This window comes from Gallus gallus, chromosome 5, assembly GCF_016699485.2.
Source record: "Gallus gallus isolate bGalGal1 chromosome 5, bGalGal1.mat.broiler.GRCg7b, whole genome shotgun sequence".
NCBI classification, from domain to species: Eukaryota; Metazoa; Chordata; class Aves; order Galliformes; family Phasianidae; genus Gallus; species Gallus gallus.
This window is the reverse complement of record NC_052536.1, coordinates 27,880,206-27,906,354: the sequence shown is the minus strand read 5'-3', so window position 1 is coordinate 27,906,354 and position 26,149 is coordinate 27,880,206. Positions and strand designations below refer to the sequence as shown.

The 26,149-nt window shown below is 47.5% G+C and overlaps 1 long non-coding RNA gene across 1 annotated transcript in view; it reads right to left on the bottom strand.

The window, feature by feature from the left end:
• LOC101749146 overlaps positions 1–26,149 on the bottom strand; it is a 64,456-nt gene that overhangs the window by 28,015 nt on the left and 10,292 nt on the right. The window contains exon 4 of the long non-coding RNA XR_006939521.1: positions 20,603–20,724. This is a non-coding gene — a long non-coding RNA (uncharacterized LOC101749146). The remainder of the gene's footprint in view (positions 1–20,602; positions 20,725–26,149) is intronic.

The window sequence follows — 26,149 nt, the reverse complement described above, 5'->3', positions numbered from 1 at the left end:
CAGCAAACTGATAGAAAAAGGGATGAAAATAGGGCAGCCCCTCATATGTTAATTGTGAGAGAGGGAATACTGCTTCAGCCCTATTCCCTGCCACAGATCAGAACTGACATCCAGCACTCCTCCCCAGTGCGTACCACTGACCTTTCCCAACGTGCCTTGCCAGTAATAATCAGCACTTTTTAAAAGCTCATGCCTCCTCCGTCCTTCCAGCTGAGAAATCACGTTCAAAGCAGCAAAACATTTTGTTTCCTTTTGTGACCTCACTTTCCGTATATGTAATCTTTGTGTTTACTACGAGGATGCTGAATGTCCACAAAAGGTCAAGGAAGTCATGCAAGAACCTCACGTGTGGAAAGTCCGCACAGCATTTTTACCATGACGTGGTCCACAATGTGAAAAACCTCGCAGCAAACCAGAACCCCTGGCAGTGGCAGCCCCGCGGACCGGCTGCAGCCCCATGTGCTGCCTTCCTCCCCACGTGTGAGCCAAGAGGGGTGCTGCCCCCGCCCTGGGAAGCACCGCCTGTGTGTCACCTCCCTGCATGGGCCTTGGGCTTGGTGTGGGTTTGCACGCAGTCCCCTCTCTGTTAGGTGTTAGGAAGGCAACCACCGCTTGAGTTGGGTGGGAGCACCTCACTGGGTGAGCAGGATAACGGAGGTATGGGCTGAATGGAACAGCCCCGCAAGCTGGAGAGGGGAAAGTACAGGCAGCTGCAGGCAACAGGAAATCTAGTGCTCATAAATAATACGTCTTACAGCCAGAAAGAGGAAATAAACAGCACCAGTACAGACGGAGAGGACAGAAGAGAGGAACACAGCGTAGCTGTGGTGCGGGAGTCGCTGCATTACAGTGAGCTCATTTTCACAGACCATCGTCCCACTTTGCTGTGTGTCTCGACTGCAAAAAATCAGTGGGGGAGTGGGGACTGGTCAAAGAGAGGGTCTCTATCAGAAGTTGTCAACAGCTGCTGTAATTAAGGAAGCAGCCAAGAGCACACACAACCCGAGCGGCCGCCAAACTGAAATGAAAGCATTTTTTGTTTGCAGCCATAGCCCTGAAGGATAATAAAGATAGCTCCAGCGTGCCAAGCTGGGAGCTGGGAGAGACATCATCTCTGAGTGGCAAATGCCCTACTCCAGCTATCCAAACTCCCGTGCTCTGGGCATGGATTGCTGCCTACTCACACTGCCAGCATGCACGCCTGCAGCCACCATCTCAGGCAGCTTCTTGCCAGGCTGGAGAGCCCCAGGCACAGCGGAGTTGACGGGTACAGCCCCTGTGAGCTCTGCCTGATGGCTGACGTGCTGATAACTCTAGGATCCCCTCCTCAGAGCTTTGCCCTCAAACACCACAGATCACCATGGCCTGCGGTTTGGTCACCAGCAGCAACAGCTGCTGTGCTTGGGATGTGGTGGCTTTGTGTCACTGGTGACTCCTCACCTGGGCCACCGCAGCATCCCAGGCGGCTGGCATGCAGAGCCAGGGGGTGGTGGCACCTCCTCAGCTGTGAAACACTGCTCTCAGGCTTTCACCAACCACTACAGAAACTCGTGCGCAGGTTCAGCAAAGGGAGAAAAGTCATTCACAAATTGCACGCATATTTCTTCATTCATTCATTGAGTCGGGCTTCCCTTTCATCCCCCAGCCCTGCACACATTGCTGGCATTCTCCTGCAATCCCATCTAATAACCTGAAGGTCTCCACAAGCCACTGCTTGCCAATGGAGAGCACGGCCACTGGCCCACCCGCTCAGTCACGAGACACTCTGTGCAAAGCTTTAACGCTCCTTCCTGACCTCAGCCCCTTCCCATGAGTCCCCTGCAGTGTTTCCTTGCTACAACAACAGCGGTGTCCTTGCGATTGCCATGAAGTGAAGGATGCAGGTATCTCTCTGAGTGTTCGTCTCCACCTGATGCCTCCAGCTAGCATTTCACTCATGTGCCAGCGGTGATCTGTGGGCTGCAGCTCAGGTTTCCAAAGACAGACACCGTGGCTGGCTCGCAGGCCCAGTGTTCATCTGGGCTCACATGGCCATCCCACTGGAAAACCAACAGAGTGTTTGGCTTCAGTTTCAGTTCTCCTTTTGGAGGGAGGGGGCAGGCTTGTCATGAACTGCACTCTGTGCGTGCATTTTAGTGGTGTGAAATTAAAAGATGGCAAAGTTTTACATTATAGACTACTTAGGCTGTTCTGCTCTAAGTTCCATCATTACCAACATAGCTTCCAAAACCAAACCATAAATAAATAAAATCTGCAGTATTTTTAAAAACACTCTGCTTTTCTCATGCATTCAAAAGCATAAGCCTGTTCTGTAGGACTGTCTGACTGCCTGATCATTGCTTTTTATTTCATGACATTGTTTAATTTTTAACTGTAAACCTCCCAAACCATAACATCTGAGTTCTGGTCTCAGTATCTACACTCAAATTTTACTACTGAAAGGTATCTAACTGATTCTTCAGTACACGTGGCTGTCAACATAGTTTCCTTAAGTTGGACATTTCCAACTCAAAACAAATGGGAGACTTGAGAAGTCCTGCTGCTCACAGACAAGAGTGCCCCTGGAAAGTGCCAGAATTACTTTTCTCACTGAAAACTGTTATCAGAATGCATGCATAAGTGCTGGGGTTTAACCAGCCAGTGCTGTCTACGTGTTTGAAGGAGAAGGGCATGTAACCCCTCAGGAGAGGCTCAGACTTCCAGTGAGACCAGAGATCAGTCTGAGCACCCGAATGGCAACGTGTTCATAGGAAGCATGTGTGGGTCACTTGTGCCAGAGGCAGGGCAGGACACCAGGAGGGGCTTTTCCATTTCTGGGAAATGGTGAAACGAGGGAGCCTAGCGACCACCAAATGGCCTTTCCTTCCTCGAAACGATGCCTTCAAGATACTGCTTGTATCTTGATCCATCCAGTGAAATAGTTTGACAATTTGAATAAACAAGCAGAAAACGTTATGGATTTTTGACCTCATGGGCCGCCTCTGATGGAGAGCTGAAACCCGGCATGCCTCTGTCTCTTTGGATACCCACACTTGAACGTGGCCACATCACCGCGGCCTGTGTGGGGTGCGTCCCGCCGTGCGTCATGCTCTGGTTGGCAGCAGCAGCCCTGCCCTCCTGGGGGGTGGCACAAAAACCTCTTTATTCCTGAGAGAATAGCAGGGGGATTGCGGGAGGCCTCTGGGAGCGTCACAGCAGTGAAGTGGCTTTTGTCTGTCCATCGCGGTACGGTGTCCACGCAGCGGCTGTGCTGCCACTGACATGCCAGGAGGGGCCGGTGTGTGGGGCAGCATCAGGTGGATGACAGGCTGGGGTATCTGGATAGGAGAGGAGTCGGTGAGAAACACCCGAGGAAGACCCTGCATTACCTCTGCAGCCTAAACAACACGGGAAAAGTGATGGCGGAGGGCAGCCTTAGAACAGCTCTGAAGTCTGGGCCACCACACTCTTATCCCCCCAGCGCCAGCACTGCCGTGCAGGGAGATGCTCCGGTGCTGGGCTGGCTGGAAATTAACCTCGTGCTTAGTGTTTCTCTGCAACATACATAAAGGAGATGCTTCACAAGAACGTCTCAAAGTTTCATCGGAAAAGAAATGCGCATATACACGTATTAGAAACTGAAAAGGGCAAAAGTAAGTAGAACTTAGAAACAAAATGCAGCAGACTCTTTAAATACGGCTTGTTACAATTCTTCTTACTGCATTTATGCATCACTGTCTCCTTTGCCAGCGCCTCAGCCTGCACAAAGCAATAAGCCTAAACAATGCAGATACGCTCAGCAAAGCTGCTCCGAACAGGGCTCTCAGTGTAATGACTTACAGCCTTATCCAGTTCCCATGAACAGCATCGGGAAAGCTTTCTCCAATACTAAGAGACAAAGGGTTGGATCGCAGAACAACTACATAACTTTTGACCAAAACGTGACATTTTCATAAAGCGCTGATAAAAGATTCATACAGAACAGTGTGGAGACTCTGACCAGAGCAGTCACGATGCTAAGCATGTTTCATCATCTCTTTTGGAGCCACACTCATTCCCACTCCTGATGTGTGCTCTAAGAGGCAAATACAGACCAAACTTCTTCTTCTTCTTCTTTTTTTTTTTTAAGGAAGAAAGCATTTATAATGTCTTTATTATGGATGTGCAAAAGACTCCCCTTCTGCTGCTGCTGGGAAATCCATTTCCAGCTCCATAAGCACTAAAGTGCATCCCTAGTTTTAGAAAGCATTTGTTAGGCAAAGCAGGTCATTTTTTAAGATTTCGTTGTTGTTGTTGTTATAATTGCAGCCTTTCTGTTGATGCCAGCTGCCTTAGTTGTAGGTATCTCCTGGGAGGTGGTGTCTGTCAGCCAGCCCCACGTGGGTGTCCCTGTGGCTATCTCCCATAGCCGCCCTCCCTGTAAATCACAGCATATTAAAAAAAAGGGGGGATAACGTTGACATGTGAACTAATCCCCACATCAAAGGGAACAACTCTCCCTCCTCTAAACAGCCGCCCCACTCTTTTGCTGGGAAAAGTCTAATGCCTAGAAGGTGATTTACACAAAACTTCATCCCAGTTGTTAGGAATCTTGCAGTGCTGCTTATTAGCCGGCTGCAGAAGAAACCTGGGAATCAGGGAACCACAACAGCTAGCCTGAGGGTTCCAGCATTTGGCAATTCAGGGGGGAAAGAAAATTGGCTTCTTATAGCAAATTCGTGCATATGTTGGTTGTATGGCAGGACAGGCGTGTAAACGTGACGAGTTATGCTGACATGCATGGGCACAGTCGTATCTGCATGTGTCTGCACATACTTGTATATGCACAGGAGTGCCTGTTCTGACATACAGACGCACACACATTTACACCTATCTTTTTACCTGTTTGGAACAAGGAGGGCCGATGGAAAATACATATGAAAAATATATGGGCATATATAACCGTGCATCAGGAGTAGGCCTGGAGAGGGCTATCCGTAGCATATGCTCTCTTAGAGCACTCCTTTATGCCATAGGCCTGGTTTTGAGCCATTGGTTCAAATGCTGGGAAGGTGTGGGCAAGGTGGATACATCTGTGTTAGTCAAGATTCAATCATAAACTCTCTCCTGTCCTTACTCTGGCAAATGCTCCCTGTGCACTAAGCATATGAAAAGCTTCCCAATAACATACTGTCTTTGGGACACAACAGAAGAGAGGGTTGCATTTCTCCCTGCCTGCCCAGATAACCATCTTTTTCCAAATTAGCTCTGAGTTTGTGCCTGTGCTAGGCACACTCTTCAGCAATGCCAGCAAAGCAGTGCCAACTTACTATGCACAAAAAGTATACCGGTAGCTCTGTACTTAGAGCCAACAAACAAACCTACCCACCCGATTTGAAATGAGCTGTGTTAATGAAAGTGCATGAGTACCTAAGCAAGCACATGTAAATGAGGTGCTGCAGGCCATCCCTTGCCCTGGGCCAGAGGGCCATGAGCACCCACATAGGCAGTGCCACTTGCAGGAGCTGGCATCACTCCCAGTGCGGGCACTGGTGTGGTCTCAGAGTGAACTGAGATGGGTTAAAAAGAAAAAGCTTCCTTTTTGTCTCTCTCGGTCAGCTGTAGCCCAGCTGCGCTCCCCCATGCACCGCTGTGCAGCTGCACAAGTGGGGGCTTGGGAGAAAAGCAATGGCACAGCACCAGGGCAGTGCCCGGGTGGCTCAGCGTGTTTGTGATCCCACTTACGCGCTCCCATACAGCCTTGTGTGTGTCTGTGCCTGTCCCTGCCCCGTGTCAAGTGGAGAGGATGTGAGAAAAAGCCCGATGTGGTTGCAACCTTCACCTCCAGCACATGGAAAAACAAACACAGACATTCTCCTGTTTGTTGATTTAGCGCAGGGTGCTCCTTCCATTACAAAACCATTTCCCTGCAGGCAATGGGCTCAAACCTATTTGCTTATTATTCCGCAAAAGAAGATGAGGGTTTGGGGAGAGGTGCGATCTTCAAGCATCTGATCTGTTGATAGAGGACTTGAAAGGAGGGAGCCCTCCCAGGTTCCTCTCAGCCAGTGTGGCACACTTCCTGGCTGTGCATGGCTCTTCGTGGTTCCTAGCTCAGGGACACATGGCACATGCTTATGTTTCTCCTCCACTTCTTTTTAAAATATAAATCCTCGTAGGGGAAAGCTTTGTGCTTAGAAATGTAGCAAGTATTCCCATAGACACAGCTCTGATCACAGAAAGCTGCCTCCAGAGCCACGCTTTCCAGTGCACCCACCCTTCCCCTACATCTGCACTTGTCACAGCTCAGTCCCCAGGCATGAGTGCTGCTGGGCACGGGGAGCTCCCGTCCTGCTGCTCAGGCTAGCAGTCCAGCAGCCACCCCACATAGGACAGGGCAAACACCAAGCCCACAGCTGACCTGGCACAGCACAGCAGGACTCTGTGTGCGAGAAGCAAATGCAGAGGAAGCACTCACAGACTCGCTCCTGGTTATTGGTACTGATGAGGTGCTCCCAGTGGCAGTTCCTGCTGCTGACTGGAACGTGACTGGGTGAGCACTGCAGGAGGAGCAGCACAGCTTATCTGGAGCTGGCACCAGTTTTGGCACTCAGCTAAATTAGCTGGTTCTACTTGAAGCCACAGCACTTTGTTTTTGCCAGTTCCCCCCTCCCCCCCCGCCACGCACATAATTAAACTGCACTCAGCACCTTCTTTTCTCGGATAAAACCACCTCTCCTGCTGTTGGCTCCAAGATGGACAAAACCACACTCTTCCAGCTGGCCTTTTGGATGGCACTTCAGCCTTTGCCCAAACCCAAACCAACTGCATTGAAAAGGAATAAATTTATGGGGGGAGACATATACAACAGACAATGTCAAAGGAAAAGCAGATCAAAAAGAACTGCTGGTGTGGGATATGTGGGCTGTCCTTTCGGCTGCTTTGGGACACATCCTTTCAGCACAAGAAAAGCTCAAAGGAATCTGGCTAATCTGTTGTCAAACACAGCACTGTGATGGGAGACGGGTCTTTCAACAGCCCAGCAGAGCTGAGCGCGCCTGCAATAGCCATGAGCCCCAACTGTGTTCCCCGCTTTTTGCACCCATGGCCACAGCCAGCCCAGCTCACACAACAGCACCTCGTTCCACCTGGCATTTGCTGCCTTGGCCACCTGAAGGCAGGCTCCGTTGCCCTTGGAAGGGCTTTGGGCAACTTGAATTCCACAGCAAGACTCCAGGCCTGATTGTGTGTGGGCAGGACCAGCCCAGGCTGTGTACGGTGCAATGTCCCATAGGTGCATCTGCCAGATGTGCAGCTCCAAATAGTGAATAGGAATGGTGAGCAGTCCACACGCATGCTGGCTGAGATACCACAGCACCAGGGCAGAGAGGATAACAGTAAAAATTACTAGATAAAGAATATGGGATTCCATTGCTTTCCTTCTCCCCTGCATTTCAGCACAGCACTCCAGCTGCATGTGCTACATAATGGGTTAATTCCCTTCCCAGTGACTCACTCCTGAGGTCTTCCGATTCGGCACTCAGCGTCAGCATTCAGTGCCACCAGTTTGGACATCCCTGCACGTAAGGGCAAGCAGAGTGCTGAGCCCGGGCAGCAGCACAAGGAACGTCAGGGTTTGTTTAGCATTCACCACATATCTTCCTCAAAAGTCAACGTGCAACCCCCTGGCTCAGCAGACCGCCTGAGCATTGCAGAGCAGTTTGTTCAGCTTTTGTTTTAGAGCATGAAGGGTATTGTCCTGTGAAAGGGTACCTTCCGATTTAACTTTAGTAGCAGACTGTGTCACTGTAATTTGATTTTAAATTATCCACTATTGAGGCTTTCACAAGGGAATCCAACACACATGCATTTGCTCCGTGACAAATTTGACTGTCTGGAGAAACAAAGGTTGATAATTAAGCTAACAGCAGATTATCAGGATGGGGTCTAAGCACGGCCTAAAGCCTGAACAAGTCAGTGCCTTAATTTCTGGATACTTATCAAAAGAAAACCCTCTACCTGCTGCAGCTCGCCCATTCTGGCCAATCTGGCTCAGCCAGTCCCAGCGCTCGCTGCCGGGCTGTACCACGGGGACTCGGCACCTCCTTGCGCGACGGAGGAATGCTGAACAAGCAGACACCACTCCGGGGTAATCAGCCGTGCCAAATCAAATGCATAATTCAGCAAGATTAGGGCTAAATCTGGGAGATATATTTCTCTCCAGCCGATGCATGAGACCTCAGCACCTTTTGTAGTCTGAAATACCGTTAATTAATATTTATCAGATGTAAAACGCGACACCAGCTACTTCATATAATATGCCTCGAAGCACTGTATTATTATTATTCCTTTTAACGCACACGTTACAGCCAGGGAGACCAAGGCAGATGAGCACAAGTGTCATCAGCAACGAACATCACTCAGCTGGGAACCAGATTTCAAAGTCCACCCATGGCCATGCCATGCCCTGCCGTGCCATACCATGCTGTGCCACGCTGTACCATGCCATGTGCACACAGTGAGGGCAGCTTCACTCCTTGCTGCCCAGTGCTGACCATCAGCAGCACTCGTCCTGCCGCCACATTGAGAGAGCAGCACAGCACCTCCAGACCACCGCAGCACGGACTTCCTGGTGGTTTGGCTCCCAAGGCTGAAGTCTCTGGATAACTTCCATCCCAAATGTATGTCACATTTCCTCCCAGTGAAAGCAAAATATTTACACTAATCCTGGGTCACCCAGAGGCCACCCCACTATCGCAGGCTGGAAGCGGCTGCGATACTGTAAACCGAGGGGCACGAGGGTGGAGGGGATTAACGCCGGCCTCCAAAATAAACCGTGCGACCGGCTGGCGGCGGCTGCTGGAGGACGGTGAGCACCAAGGTGGACCAGGGTGTGCTTGTGTTGTAGGACAAGGAGGGGCTGGGCTGGGAGCCGGTTAAGGATGAGCGCACAGGGTGGCACAGCGGCCATTGGGGTTTTCTCAGAGCTGAGCTGAGCAGTCTCTGGGCCTACACACATGGAGAGGACTTCCTGAGAAGCTGGTGTCCCATCTACCTCACCCCTTTCCAAAACCAAAATCCCAAAGCTCCAGTCATCTGGTTTGAAATCAGCTTGTTGAAATCCTTCAGAAGGGCAGAGGGATTCAGTAAGATCCACAGAACCCAGAGCATCCCCGCAGGCCACCCTTCCTGGCCTATCTCTTCAGTGCCCGGCTGGTGGCTGCGGGTTCCCCACACAGCCCCAGCACAGCACAGCCAAAGCCATGCTTTGGTCGGCATCTGAGGTGCTGGCCACACCAACACCACTTCTTCACCTGCCTCCAAGCAGCTGTTTGGAAATCAGAAAATCACAGAGAGTTTCAGGTTGGCAGGGACCTCTAGGTCCATCTGACCCGAGCCCTGCTTATGTAGGGACACCCAGAGCAATACGCTAAGGACCGTGTCTGAAAAAATACAACTTTTGTTCTGCAAAAGTGTTCTGGGCACAGTTAAACCCAAACGGAAAATACTGGGCTAGACCTGCCCCACCAAAGTGCATCGAATTCAACAATTTAAACACATAAGCTTGAAGTACAGGCCTCACAGCCTCTGTAATCCCTGAGGGAAAGGGCTGCAATTTCCCAGTGTAGAATAGAGAAGAGGATCTTTCTGAGGCAGCTCTTCCCATTTCCCCTCAGCCCGTATCTCTCTTACACGGCACCAAAAATTTCTTCTTTATCCCATATTATGCAAAAAATCTCTGCTGCATACTGTAATACATGCATATGAGTCTCTGGATAAAACACCTGGAGCTCCTGGCTAGCCACCCACCCATCAGACACCACTGACCTCCCCGTCTCCTGCTGTAATGCTTTCTCACAACGGTGACCCTCAGCTGGGTTTCACAGGTAAATGTGGCATGTAGACAGACACTGGGAACTCTCTGCCAGGCAGCAAATGACAAGGTCCTACTCTTGTATGCCCTGAACTTGGTGTGGGGGTACGACACCACGCCTACCAGCACCTGGGCTGCTCCAGAAAGCCCTCACCCAGGTGCACAGAAGGGAGCTCCAGGTGTGAGGCATACTGTGGGTGAAGCTCCTTCCCATTCACTGCTGCCTGATAAATGAGCCCATTAAGAGCAGCAGCAGTTTGATCGGAACAAGCCCACAATCTCTTATGCTTGTTGCCAGCAAGACTCGTGAAAAACGTGTGGAGCAACTGAAATATTAATGGGCTGTCCCAGTTATTCTTGTCTAAGCAAGACATAACTGCACTTTTTGCATCAAACCATTTTCCTCTGGAACTTTTCACCATGACAGCATGAGTATCTGAGGTGTCAGTATGGGGATGAAGCTGAACAGGGTGACATCTGTCCACTCTCTACCGCTTGGGATGCATGGCTCTCCTCGGCTTTGCAGAGAAGTTGTTTTATGCTGATCTAAGCTATTAGGTATGCAAGACATAACTATATCAGAAGGGGGTTTCTGTGTGGGAGGAAACAGTATGATTCAGTTTGGCCTTGCAAAACAAAATGTCCAAGCAACAGAATATGCTTTTCTTTTTGGACGCTCTGACCTATGCCTTTATTCTGCCCATGCAGCCACAACCTCAGTGCTCTGGGATCTTGCAGTCAGCACAGCAAGCAGAAGGAGGACCAGCAAAGAAAAGGGGGAATTCTCAGAAGCTCTGCGATGACCCAGTACTCCCCTATCATTTCCCCCCTGGGAGATATCAGGAGCACAGCAAAGAGAAGGAGGGAGCAAAAGCTCCGCTCAGGCACCCAATTGTCACCTCTCATAACAGATCTTTGAGACGGGCATGGGAAAGTCATATCAGGAATGCTGTTCCAGCTTTGGAGACCTGCCCACTTCGCAGCCCGCCCTATATCTGGCGCACAATGCGTGGCTGAGCATTGCTCACATACCTACTGCGTTGCGCTCGTCATTCAAAGGGATTCATTACTGCAGCTGAGGTAAGAGTTGGCCCTACTGTTGGGTGATTATTTTAGAGCAGCCTTCAGGAACATACAAAGGAGGATAGGAGCGGTACACAGAAAGAGCTGATTTCAAGAAAAGGTATTCCAAGTTGAAATTCTATCTCAGACCATTGTCATTATATCACTGGTTAAAAAACATTTAGAAACCTCCCTGGAAATTTTATTAAAAATAAATGGAGATCCTTCTCTACCCCAGACAAATCAAATTTAAGTTAAAATAGAATAATTTCAGATGTGTTAAGTTACGGAAGTTCACAGTGAAGGTCCCAGCCTGCCCTTCCCAGCAGTGCCCCCAGAGAAAAATCAGAGCCATCCATAACAAACAGTTCCACCTTATCAGGGACCACAGAAAGTTGGATGCCTTAATCGCACTCGCAGAGGGACCGGGCCAAGTCCGGCCGTCACTGCGAGCATACAGAGGTTTGTTTTTAGCACACTGCTGACAAGACAAATGGCACACAGGAGACAGATGCTCTTCAGCCTCCTCCTTCAAGGCTGGCTCAGAAAGTCAGAAGCTTGCGCTCTGCAGTGGTATGTGTCGTATCTAAGTATCATTAGACGCAGCACTAGGATGAGGCTGTGCACACTCTCCTAGTCTTCACACGTTCTTCTCACACGTGACACTAACATAAAAGTTACGCTATTGCAGGTATGTTTTTATGAAGCCAGTTTATAGGCTGTGTGCATGTGTTTCATTTTCAGTACTTTAGTCATCGTCAGAAAAAGAGTGAGGGGCAGGCTCCAACTTGCTTACTTAATAACATGGAAAACCTTTAAGGCTCAGGTTACAGTACATACTTTGGCTCTAAACTCCAGCTAGGAAGCAAATAGCCCACAGACTCTTCCCTAGAACTGAAATGGCAAACTCCAATAACATTGGAAGTGCAGTGACAAAGGGCATGAGTGCCAAAAGAACCTACTAATTATAACAAAAATAATACTTTTTAAATTATTAATTTTAAGATCTCCCATCTCAGAAGCAAGGTGACCAGCAAGCATCACTCCACCTCCTTCTGAAAGCACCTTGGGGACTGAGATGCCCTCCATTCCACATACCCTAGCACGTGGGTCCCACCTGATGGCAACTTGCAAGCTGTTCCCACACGCACGCTGGCTCCGTGCAACAGGCTGGCTTCAGTATGAGCTGGCCTTTGCACAAGTCACATGCCACCACTGCAGTCCAAGGAAATGCCTGTTCAAGACCCTGTCTTGAACACAGCACCCATAACTGACCTGTAGCCTCACAGGGAACACGAGACTGACCAGTCCTTGATCTGATCCAGTACAGCTCGTCATCAGCCCAGTGTAAGAAAGTTCTAGCAATGCCCCAGCAAAGGCATTGAACTTCTGCAAATGACCATGAAAAACGTAACTCCCAAGGAAATGCAACAATGTACGATACGTGATAAATCTAAAATACAAGGCTGAAGGTGTCAAGGGTTTTGCTACTGAGTTTTATAAGGGAGTACAGTTAGGCCTTATGCAGCCTGTCCTTGGCCACGCTTCAAGCTGTCTAACGGGGCCACTTCCCGTAAATAGAGAAATTGAATTATGCCGACATGAAGAGGCCATCCTCTTCAGAGCCCCTAAACTTACTTCCAAATGGCAGTACTTCCTTTTTCCAGAGCTGTATACAATATGATGGTTCAGGTCCTTCCTAGAAATGAAAAGGTTCATTCTCCCTTAACATCCTCATTTCTGTGAAAATATGTATGATGAGAAACCACATGCACACGCACATGCTTTGGCATGAGCCCTAATGTGGGCACAGTCGATGTGTCTAAATGAACGGGCACACAGAGTTCTCTGTGTAGGTAAGAGCATTTGCCACGTGCGGTGCTGGGAAGTGCACGCATGATTCCAGTTAAAATTGGCAAAATTGGCTGTCAGATGCTTTAACACAAAGATCCCCTCTGGTTTGTCCAAACCCAAAGATTTTGTGATCTCGGGATGGTGTAAGCTGGAGTTTCCTAACTGTCTTATCATCGAACAACTTCTAAATCAATTTTTGCAGTGAATTTCTGCAAGTACGATTAAGGTGCCTGCAAACAGACAAGGCCATCAGATCTAAGTCCCATTTATCTGATCTTTGCAATTAGTACCCATTTCACAGAGCAGTAGACAAATCATCAGCTTGCAACCATCAGATATTAGACCTGTGTCCCTGTTCCGCCCATGGGAAGAAGTCTTCATTTCAGTTTCAGCAACAGATTCAACCCTTTTGCACATCACACCAAACCATGCACTGGACACAGGGTATAACATGGCTTTCACAAAACGAGCTGTGGCAGAGCTCTGTTTGCTCAATGCTGGCAGCTTGCAGAAGTCCCCTAAAGGATCCCGCAGGTCTCTTCCCTCATGTTGAGGAATAAATTAAGATCAAGTTAAGTGAACCACATACGAATAGGAAAGTAAGGGCAGAAAGAGAAAAGGGTGACAGATTCTTAAACTGACTTCAACTTCAATATTCTGTGGTTGTTTAAGGAAAAGTCAACAGGAGCCTTACCCCTGTTATGAGCAAAAGAGTGTATCTGACACTTAGTTTGAGGGGAAAAAAAAATGCATTTGTGAAGCCATTAACTGAATAAGTGAATTCATTTAAAATCAGTCAAATCCCATAATACTTTGTTTCATGTGCGGTCCTTTCTCCTGTTCCATTCCCACTCAGGGACAATATATTTTTGACAGGCAAGTAGTCACAGTTTCCACATTTTCATTTTCTAATAGTCACTAAGATTTCTCTTTCTGGGTACAAATCAAATTGCAAGCAGGGTAACTTCTAGCCCAAGAAAAAGAAATCAACAAGCTTCCTCCTCTTCTTCCCCTGCTGTCTTCGAGGCATTCTAGAAATGCCAGGTGTGCCAGTGGCTAGCCCCATGTGCTGCCTCCAGAAAGGCTTTGCTTTCTGGTCAGCAGTTCTCTCTGTACAACAGTTTTGCCCACACTCCTCTGGGTACAACTGAATGATTTGGGTTCTTCACAGTCATTTTCATCAGTCTGCTCCTGCAAACTGCACAGAACTGGAAGGCTGCAGAACTGGAAGATGAGCTCCTCTCCACACCTTTATTTGGCCAGTTTGCTGCCCTTGGGGATGCTGCTGGTCTTCAGTGTGGAAATAGGAGCCTTGAGTAGGGCTGAGCAGGATGTTCTATAAACTTGACCTGGATGGGTAAAATACACTTCCCTCGAAGATATTTCCTTTTAGAAAACTACAGGCCCAGTTTTTACTCAGGTTTCCTGAAGCAGGACAGCTCCTACTCACCTATGACCTGTTAATTATATATAAACCCTTTCCTGAAGCTTATTCTGAAGCTCAGGTGACATTCACCATTTAACTGCCCTCCTTAGTGAGGGAGAAAAGCAACCACAAATCCACGCCAGTTTCAGCACCTTTGCCCTTATGATTGACACCTTCCCTCCACTGCTGGGTTAAGACCGCTGCAAGTGGGAATTCCTTCTCCTGAATTAATTAACTCTGTATTGTTACTGCCTTTGATCTACTGCCATAGGAACAGGAGCGAGCGCTGGAAAACCTCCACTTGTGTGCATTTCTTACGCAAATAGCTCTGGACAGAATATTAAAGGGACCATTGAGAAGATGGTGGGCAGAAATTTCCCCTCCCCAAAGTTGCCTCGAGGCTTGTGCTCGCTGAGGAAGCTGCATGGGAACAGTCACAGACCTCTAGTGGCTCTGTTTATATAGCTTGTCTAGTTTCCTAATTGCTCACCAGTACAGTATTTTGGAAAACTGTATAGAGATTTCCCATAAGGATTACAACACGATGTCATTTCATCTTCTCTGCATTTCCCATCCCGTTGTCTGTTTGTTTTATTTTCCTCACCATAACATCTGTCCCACATCGCTGAGAGATTTCACAATTGCAAACCTGCTATAAATTATGACACGGAGTTAAAGGACTTCAGTGTTTGCTCTCTGCTGGTTTTTTTCCAAGGGACATTGGGTTAGTCACCTCTTTAAAATGAGCCTCCTTTTTTTTCTATTTATATACTGATGTTTGTAAAAGCAGTCTTTGGAAACTAAAAAAAAAAAAGTATATTTCTGTCTTCCTCGTACCCTTTTCCACTTATCACCCTTTGAATTCCTAGAGAAGTGTAAACTCCTCTAAGTGCTTGCAGAAAATAATCTCTAGCAGGCTCTGTTCCTTATGCCCTGTGGGGACTCCAGACAAAAAACAATCGCTCACATTTCTATTCCCCAGCATCTGATGGAGCCTGTGGCAGCTTTAGCACTGCTAGTGCCAGCCTGTGCCACTAATGCCAGCACTGCAGGCTGAACAGGCCTCTGGTTCCCACCGAAATGGAGGCCAGCTCTGCTTGGCTGCAATTAGCATGCAGGCACAACGGGAAGGAGGTTTTATACTGATCAGTGCTCTCAAGGCTAGTGTCATGCATCATCACTATGGCTATCTTCAGAGACACTTAAAAGCAGGAGAAACCTTGCAGCATGATATCCTTAGAATCTAAGGAGGTCTCACTCTTTGATGGCGTTACCTGCCACCAAAACCATTTTCCTGCAAATCTGCAAGCAGCACGTCTTGCTCCTGCAAGCCTTGGCTCTCACTCACAAATGAAAGCGTCACAAACCACAAATGTGGAGCACTCATAATCCTGGCATTCTTCAGCAGTCAGGATAGAATCTGAGATTTATGTGGCTGGAAGGGATCTCAAACGATCATTCAGTCCAGATTCATATCCCAAGACAAGATCATTTTACTTGTGCCACTCTTGACAAGTGCTTGCCTAACCTCATCCTAAACACAGGATGGTGAGTCTACAGCCTCCTCAGATACTCCTGGATGCCATTATCCTTACTGCTTTCTTTCTTCTAACATCTAACCTTTGCTATAATTTAAGCTCACTACCTGTCCTATCCATCAGGGATGTGGAGAACAACATACTCTCCTTTTCCCAACCACCTTACATATAATCAACAGAAGGAGCCCCATCTCCTTCTGTTTTAACTAGACTAAATAGCATCACTTTGATCATTCTTCCCTCCTAGGTCTTGTTTTCAAGAACTCTGATTATTCCCACTGCCATCCTCTGAACCCCATCTTGAACACAGCACCCATAACTGACCGACGGCCTCACAGAGAACCAAACAGAAGGCTTCCTTGTAGGGTCCATGCCTATTTACACATCCCCAGCAAGCATTTGCCCTTTTTGCATTAGCAATTAACTCACATTTGGATTGTGATCTGAAACATTTCTCAGATATTTTTATGTAAAAGTTGCTCCTTGGGAAAATATTTAACTACCCTGTATAAACAAAATTAATTATTCCCAGCAATGTCCGTCTACAGAAACTTACAACCTCCTTTGCTGAAATGAATCCTACTTTGGAGACTATTTGTCTAACTAGTTTTTAATTGTAGTCTTATATTTCAGTATATCTATAGTTCCCTTCCAACTTTGCAGTAGACAAGAATATGATATTCCCTATTCCGTTGTCCAAGCTGTTCATAGTCACCTTAAATCATGCTGACCCAGTAGAGTCTCCCAAACAGCTCTTCTTGATCCACCTCTCCCTTCCTAAAGGATCACTAAGAACTATTCCCTGTGTGTGGTTTTCCAGCTAATATTGCATCACCCTAGGCCAGCCCCATCTAGCACAGGTTCCCTTTATTTGCTTACAAGTATCACATTACACTGTGACGAAAGCCGCCCCGCAGTCAAAATACAGGACAAGTATTGCTTCTCCCTTATCAACAAGGTTTTTTTTTTTTACTCTGGCATGAAAGGAAGTTTGAACCATTTTACACAGTTATTTGTTTTTGACAACTATATGTTGGCTATTATTCATCTCTTTGTTTTATTCTACGTGCTTACAAAAGTTTGATTGTTTGTTCCAGTATTTTTCCGGGAATTGAAGTTAAACTGAACAATCTGCAAACCCTGGCTCCTCCTTTTTTTCCTTCTAGGGGCAGGAACTACGCCTGCACTTTTCCAGGCTTCTAAGTGTGTTCTTGGGGTCCGTAACATCCCAGAAGCTAAGCTAGGTTATGGCTAGGACTTGAGGTTAAGTAACTGGCTGGTGCAATTACCCTAGGCTGAAATTCTTCTGGTCCAACTGACTTGGACACTAACACACAGAGGGATTTTCTAACTCATTCTCTGCTGTAGTTTTTGTGATCTCACCCCCCTTCTGTCACTGACATCAATTGCAATAGTTATCTGAAGCAAAATAAAATAAAAAAGCAAGAATAGGTATGAAATGCCCTGAGAGTCTAGCCAAGATCTGCCCATAGACTCTTCTCCACTGCAGAGCAGCACCTGGGTTGTCCTCTTGCTGCTACAGTGATTAAAAAAACCCTACTTGTTACTTTAGGGTCTCTTGTTAACTGGATCTCATTTTGCTGCTTAGCCTTTGTGATTTTGTCCTCAGATATCAAGTCCTGCTTCTGCATGCTTTTTTCCTCGAGGCTAAGATCAAAGACCTGATGATTTATCTACTTATTTCCTACCAATTGCCCAGTTTTGGGATAGCCTGTGCTCACTGCTGTTCTCTCTGAGATGCTTTCCACATCATTAAAACTTTGCTCTTGTCTAAAGCCCCAAATAACATACTTTTAACTAAGTGACCACAACAGAATCACCATGGGTTTATCTTGGTCCTAGGACAGAGCAGAAGCACAACCTCTATAGCCACCAACTGTTAAGCCCCACAGGGGTACACTTCATTTCTGCTGGTCCTGTTTCTTTTTAACCTCCTGTCATTATCAGAGGCGATGAGTACAAGTGACAAGATCTGCCAGTACAGATCTGGAATTTAAATACTCTAAAATGCTAGAGATGTTTATGGCCAGAAGTACCCTTCAAGTTTGTTGCAACTGCTGGTTAGAAAAACATCTGTTCCTGTTTGGTACATTTTTTTGCTGGCTTCCCTCTCAGCTGGCTTTCCAGGCTTGACGGCAGAACCAACCAGGCTGACGGAGTGAGGAACATTTTTTTGTTCTCATACATATGGAAAACTCACTCCACTAGTAACATAATCATGCTGAACTCCTGCCTGCACAGAAACCCCAGCTTATCCGCTATCATCACATACTCTTCACATCAGTAAAGGTAGGCAAAAGCTCACTGCTTGAGAAAGCTGTAGCTGTAAAGCAACACTGTAAATACAGCAGTGTTATAACACTATAATGGTGCTCTTTCAAAAGAGCAGCACGAACAGCCAAAAGGGGAAGGAATTCAGACAGCCTTTCTGTTGCCCAAGCGGAAGTGAATTTCAGATACCGCTCCAGTTCCCTTTAGTTATAACTCCCCGTAAATGAACAGCTAACGCATCAGTTGATAGTAAGGACATTGCAAGTAGAGACTTCCAGAAGTGAAGGCTCAAAGGAAAAAGCAGAAAAGCTGGCCACTTGCCTAGCTATGAGTCTCCTTCCTTTCCATTCCGCTTCTTTTGTTTTTAGGGTTCCTGCACGTTTTGCAGTGTCAGCCAGTTGTCACAGCTGAGAGGACAGCATCACATGCATTTCAGCTGAGCCCACGACCCCAGACACCTCTCGTGGGCTGGGACACGTTCACTGCTGTTTAAATCAAAGCAGCGATCCAGGATCATAAAGCAAGTGACAAAACATCCTGCTGATAAACTACAGAATGTGGAAACCCACGCATTATTTATAGATTGTTAGAGGTTAACATTAGAAAGAGCAAACCATAATGGCTGCGTTGTCCTCCTCCAGTGGTTATCCAGCCTTATCATGACAATTTTCCACAATAGAAAAGAATCTCTCTCCTTTTCAGCCTGGGAAAACCATGCCGACAGCAAAGCATCCCCCTGCCCACCTACCCTAACACCGTGCCTTCTGGTCTGAATTCACTGTGCTTTCAGCCATGTGATTTTGTTTTGCCTTCTCACACTTTTTCCCCACGTCAATGCACGTGAGTTACGTTCAGAAACTGATACATCAAGGTAAATTGTGTACCAACATCTAAAAAGCAGGCGAGCATGACAGAGACATTTCTCATCTTCATAGGACTACTTGCCAAAAAACTAGAAAAACAAAAAACACCCTTGGAAAGAAAGGTGAGTGGTGGTGTTGCAAGATGCAGCAACATGTCAGTGCTAGTAAAGGCAGGCAGGCATTAAACTCCTGAAACAACAGACAATTTCTCCACTGTCCTGCACACAATGCTGCTATTAACATCAAGTGCAAAATGAGCATAAAACAACATTAAGATAGATAGTGATGCTGGGTAATGGATGATATCTCTTCTGCCAGAAGAAGGCAACAGACACCTCTCTCCATCTCTCTTGTACAAATGTACATCCAACAGAGCAAACAAAGGCTCACTGAGCCTGCATTTCCTCACTCTGCACAAGGCTCTCAGTGAGTGGAGATGGGTGGAGTGAATGAAGGAACATGTTACCCATTGCACGCCCATACATGTGAACACATGAGGACCAGCATTAATGAAAGGTTCCTAGCAAACCAAATTTCTCTCTACCCATATGCCCCACTATCGAAAGCTATGCTTATGAATGCATTCACTCATTGAGATTATATTACAAAACAGCCTGTTTGCAAGCATGGCTCATTCAGGCAAGGTAGGGGACAACTGTGACATCCCTGCACCCCACCTCAACATGTCTCATCATAGTTCTGGCTGCAGTCCTGCTGGCAGAAACTCACTGTGCAGATCTGAGCTATGATAGAAAGATTGTGGAAAGAGAAAGGAGGGTGGGGGATGTGTTAGATGCCAAAATCCTGATCCTTTTTCAGAGGAAATCCCTCAGCAAAAAGGGATTGTCTTACAATAGCCTGAAGAAGGATGGCCTGATACCTGAAAAAGATTAAAACTAAAACTGTACTCAAGCTGAGCTGCCATGTGGAAAATCTGGCATTCTCCATGCAGCAATGGTGCCTTTGTGTTCCTATAGCCAGATGGGAGGGAAAACTACTGGAAGGAGGAGAGATTGATAAAAAAAAAAAAAAAAGTATTTGCACATGTAAAGATTGACCTGATCTTTGGAAATAGCTAACTTCCTCCCTTCCAACAGAAGTGAGAAGTCCATGCCCCTCACCTGCACTGCAAGAGGGGGATTCTTGGCCAAAGAGGGGTATTAAGGCAGGGAGAAAGACCTCCAGGCAAGAGAGGTTAATGTAATCATTTACAATAATGAACTGCTCTTAAATAAGAACTGAGAGGTGTCTTGAAAAGTAAACAAACAAACAAAAAAACAACTCTGCCTCTTTTGGGGCCTATAGAGGTACGAATGAAGTGAAACCAGAAAGACTGCAGAAATTTTCCAGCTAAAACTGGCATTTGAGCAGAGAAAACATGTCATTTGCCACTGCTGCACTCTTCCTGGCACCCAGAGCTGTGCTGGCCAGCAGGACCACAGCCATCCACCCCCTTCCATGACCCCAAGAGGAGAATCATCACAGCAATACAACTGCTCATCTCTTGGCTTTATCAGCAAGTGGATGTGTAGGACAGGTGCTTGCTTCTGTTTTGCAACCCATCATTCAGGTAGACTCTCAAAACATAGTTCTGATACATTATCTGGCTGATTTTTGGATTAAAGAAAAGAATGCACTGCCAATTACCACATTCTGACATTGTGATGGTTGCCAGGAAGGGATTAAGCCCTACCCTCATTTCTTCTGTTAAGCACAGACCTTCTAAGAAGCTTACCTGTCAGCTTGCAGCTGCCCGAAGCCTCCAGCTCCTCAAGATACCCATACGCTCACTGAGACATGCTGTGGTGGAATCCTTGGCCTTCTGAGGCAGCAAATAGTAGCCACTTACCAGAGGTCCTAAAAAAACAAACAAACAAAAACTGTATGAGACTTTCCCAGAGCACCTTGCTTGAATGCAGAACCATATGCTCACTCTGATTTCATAAAGGATGACACAGATAAAAGTCAGAAACGTTGCTTCCAAGGTAAACAACTCACATTTACACTTGGAGGTTGACTTCTGCCTCTCTGGAGCTCTGTGTGCCCTATTTAACTTTCACCTTCTGTTTCCTGGGAGTCCAGATGAGGTGAGGAGGAAATGGTAATGATCCGTGGGACTCTCACCTGCAGCATATATTCAATCAAGCAGCACACTTCACTGAGGCTCCAGCTTGCTTCCCAAACATTTAAAGGGTGGATTTACAAAAATTCTCAGGAAAACAATTCTACTTTTATTTCCATCAAACATTTTATGAGGAAGTCATCCTGCCTCACCACTTTGATAGAAGTTCTCTATCATGGGGGTGGCAGGAGAAAGAGAGTGAAATAAGGTAAGTCTGCACAGCTGGCCTCAATTTAATGAGGTCCTTTAGGCCTTATCATTCACCCTCTACTTGCCCCCATTGTGAATTTCCTATCCCCATCTAAAAGAGCTACTTTTTTTTTTTCTTTCTTTCTTTCTTTTTTTTCCCAAATTGGACTCTGTTTGATCAGCCCTTTACTCTTTCTTTCCGCAGTCCCCCACACCATGCTGGAACTAGTACCAGTGGAGCATGTCAGCATGCCCTAGCAACAGGGAGATTAAGGGAGCCACCAGCTCGGAGGAGTGCTGGCTTGGACTCACTAATTAACTGCAGTGAAAGAAGAGAATGAGAGCAGCTCTTTCTTTGGGGCAGAGAAGGCACTAGAGGTGGATGAAGGAGTTTGGCTAAAAGATTTCCCTCCCCCAGAACGTGTCAACGCTCAGACCAATCTTTCCTCAATAAGACTATGTACCTTTGGGGATTGCTTGGCTGACGGCAGCCTTTGCAGAAGGCTGATGCAGAAAAACACTGGTGGGAGTGGGATCAGGCCACCCCTCTGCCTTTATGTCCCACCCAGCTGCATCCCACTGCAGAACATGGGCGCTGGGTGTGGATTGCCAGGTGGTCTCCAGGGACACTCCTGCCCCAGGCCACCTCACACACAGCACTCAGCCATCATTGCTGCTGCCCCTCTGATGGCACCTTGGCCTGCCGCTGCCATCATGGCGGGGCTGTAGGAGACACATGCAGCCCTCCTGCATGCTCCAATCCCAGCACCCTGCTGCATCTGGCCCCTGCCCACTGAGGGACCGCTTTGTGCAGGGACCCTTCACACCAAATCACCCTTATACTCTGGCTGTTGTTAGTCAGCCTCAGCTGGGAAATCTTTCAGAATTATGAAACACTTCTTGTAAAACATCTCTCTTTAAATATACATACATATATATATATATATATATATATAAAACTTTGTGTTCTTGCGGCTTTGGCACTTCAACTTTGGGCTGAACTGGAAGTGAAACTGCCAAAATCCCACAGGAGCACCAGATAGAACACAGGCACAGCTTCCTGGAACTCACTGACCCCTTTCTCTCATGCAAAAAGTTGAGATAAACTGGAGAGGTTCGCAAACCTGATGCAAGGCTGTGGTGTGGGAAGCAGGACGGGGCCTGCTGGGCCGCTGCGGCCTTAGCCCAGCTGAACCCCATGCCCTGGAACGTGGTGGGTGGCAGGGGCTGCCTACACCTCTGCTGACAGTGAGATGCACCCCAAGCGCTCAGGAATTGCTGGAAACGGCAGCTCTGTTTTTCTGAAGTCAACTGCCACTGGAAAGGAAACTGTAACAGCCTCACTCTGTGAAAGCGTGGGCTTTCTGTGAAAAAAAAGAGGCTATGGAAAAACAGTACTGTCTTACAAAACAGAACATGCGCCTTTGCATATTAGCCATGGATCTGCTGGTATTAGAGACAAAGTCAGATTTTATTGCTTTTTATTTCTTTGAGCCCTGCAGCACTGACACAGACGAGCCACATAATGAACTGCAGAACCTTTTCTTTCTCGAGCACCAGAAGTGAATTCTTTTTTTTTGCTGAACACTGTCTCAACCCCAACTTTGCTAACATGCTAAAGCCATACGTGGCCTTACGTAGATTCATAAAACCTGCCTTTTTTTATTCAGGTGTACTGCCTTCCAGCGTACCGCTTTCCAGAGTTAACCTCTACCAATTAAATTTGTGTGGGCTGCTGCTGCTTTCTCTCTCTTTAAGGCTGTGAGACCTCACCATATGTGTTTGTACAGGGCCATTACTTGGAGCAGACCTTTGCTTGGGCAGCGCAGCGTGCTGGTGCCGGTGAAGGGGGGAAGCAAAACGCTCCAGGGCTGCAGCTTCCCAAGGGACGCAGAACAGGGTTAACCCCACAGGCTGGCTGTGGCGTCCCAGACCCCTGGACCTCAGATGCTGAGAAGGGACGTGAGACAACAATCCCTCCGAGAACGTGCTAACTATCAAGGCTAGTTTAAAAATATATATTCGATCTCTTCTTGTAACAGCTTGGCCTTTCTTAATATAGCTTGGAAGAGCAGGATATCTGGCTGCTTTCCAAAAGTCCTTGTTATGGTATTTAATGAACCCAAGGGATCATTACACTATAAATATTCTTCGTGTTTATATAGATGCATTGGGCAACGTATTACAATGCTAGGGGTTAACAGCCATTTCCATGGATTCCCAACCAAGATAAAGTCATCCACACCCCTGAGGTGAATACTATTTAAACCTGTGTTTGTAATAAAGAAGGCAGTCAGACTTTCCAGCACCTGAAAAACGGGCAGGTTTATCTGTTACTTATCTCTCAGGTTTGGCTTTTATATGTAAATGTGTCCGCAGTGGCTGCGAGGACAGGTCAGTGCTATCTCTGTCCTAAGGCTGTCCTAGGGTGGGTTACTGCCCCAGCATCCTCTCTGCTGGCAGGCAGCAACCCTACAGCTGGAGGGGAAACCCAGCCCAGCACTCCCCTCCTGGGGATGGGCTATGAGGAGCAGCCACCTCACCTGCCCCTGGAGGGGATCGGTTCCCTTCCAGCCACAGGGACCTGCCAGCAAGGGCTGGGCAGAAACGGCAAACTCCAGATAAGCAGCATGTGCACTGCGTGGTTGTGACTTGTTTCAGACTGCTCCTGGGTTTAGCTAGACTAATATCGTGGTAATGGAGTTTTCTAATGGTATCTACATGAAGCAGACTATTTTAACACGTGTGTTTACACACATGCGGAAATATCACTGAGGTGACTGTTTTCTGAGAAAAGGACTGTGGGTTGAGACCAAAGGTGGAAAACATTACCCAGAAAAGTGTTGGAGAAAAAAAGGAACAAAAACCCCACGCTACACGTGTAGTAAAAGTGGTCACCACGTCTGTAAACAAACAGTCCCACAGGCACCCACGTTGGCAGCAAAACGAGACCTTGGGTGGGGAACACAGCACCTCATGAGGGTGAAGAATCACAGCTAAACATCAGGCACGTATGGAGTAATGCTGTGCTGGCCTGTAGCTATGAATGGGTGAAAACCTGACTGCAGGCGGTGGGTTTGGTCAACAGCCATTCTCTTCTGAGGGGATAAAGAGTCGATTTTTAACCATGGCCAGTGCTCAGGCCACTCATTTCAAAGCTGTAACGTGCCGCTTAGTAGAAACAAATTTCAAGCTGCTTTCCTGTGTGCCAAGCAAGTTGCTTCTTGCTTCCACCTCCCCTTATTTCCAAGTAGCCCACGGGCAAGCTGGAAAGCTTTGGTTCCAGAAGCAGAGCGTACCCCAGCAGCAGCAGCAGGGGCAAGGGGAGCACACAGCCATCTCCCATGCAGACACCGGGCTGCCCGGCTTGCTGGTAACTTCCAGAGCTGCCAGCTGGCCCTCACCTGCTCCATGCCAAGAGGCAGAGGTGTGCACAGCACTGAACGAACTTTAATTCACATTACATCACCTGGAAAGCTGGAAGTCAGCTGCCCCATTCCCTGCACGGGGGATGTGAAGCTCAGCCAAGCTCCCTGGGCATTGCTTTCCTTTCTCCCTCATTTCATGTGTTTTCTTTTTTTCCTCTTTCAATATTTACTTCCAAGAAGGGATTAGGTGTGATGGGTGTAGGGCGGATTGCACTGACATGGCTCTGTGAAAGGGACTCATCCAAAGAAGAGACATGGGTTGTTTATTAGCAGCTTGCAGAAATCCCAGGGTACCATTACCCTCTGCACCACAGCAAAGCCAGCCCAGCCTCAAACACGAATGCAGCTCTGAGAACAACACTTCATTCCACGTCTCCAGTGGAAAGCTTTTATAAAAAGTCAAGTACCCACATGGGATTAGAGTAATAATAATGCCCTGCGCTGAAGTATAAAAAATAGGGTGTGAAATCAAGCAGCTGATCAGTGGTCAAAATTACTACCACATTGACTCCTCAGCTACTTTCTTCCATTCAACAAACTGGGCAGTTCTGATGTGGGCTCTACCAGAGCAGGCACATAGTGCTGCAGCTTGATTTTAGCAACAGGAAGCGTGGGAACATCAACAAAAATAGTGTTTTTCTGTCACAGATCTGTGGAAACTGCTCGCCTGGGCAGACAGAGGTGCTGTAGGAAACCCCACAGCCCGGTTCTGGGGCAGTAGGTGGCTCACGGAGCTGGAGAGCCCTGCAGGGCCACAGGAGGAAATAGCTGCAAAATCTCTTTCTCACTGCACTCAGCATCTGCACCTCTGCATACAGAAATCTGACCTATTTCGCCAGACACACACACCAGTTTTACACCGGTATCAGTGCAGTGACATCAGTGTGGTTACTCCATCCCTGCATAAGATAAAAATCAGGCCCAAAGAATAGCTTCACTGAGCAGAAAGAGGCTCTTCTGACGTGATCCTAGTCCAACCACACTCAGGGGACCGATCCCAGATTTTGCTGAATGTTTGTTCATTTTCTACATCAGAGCATTTGTCTTTTGGGAGCTCTCAGCTCCATCCACGCCAACCCAGGACACTGCCTCACCTGCTAAGAGATCCCAGTCAGTAAAGGGCCAAGCTGCAGCGACTGGGGTATCCCCATGACACCAACACCAGTGCAAGTGAGCTGAATCGAGAGCCGCCACCACCACGCGGTGGAAACACTGCTGCAGTTTCCTTTCATATTATCCTTCCATTCATGTCTCCTGTTTATCAGTGTGGATCTTCAGGCAGCCTTTCAGCTACCTGTTTTGGGGATGCTGGAAGCCAGGCCAGCAGAGTCCCTGGAGCACTTTAAATGAAGTAGAAGGTGAGATTGGAAAGATGGCCAGAAGCAGAGAGAGCATGTGGTGTAAGATCAAGGAGATAAAACCTTTTGTTTTCAACTGCTATTGCTGCCAACAGCAATCCAGCCTGCAGCTGCCAGCAGATAGGTGCGCCACCACGCCTTGGCAGACGAGCCAAGGGATCCTCACATGGATCTGGATAGGCTGT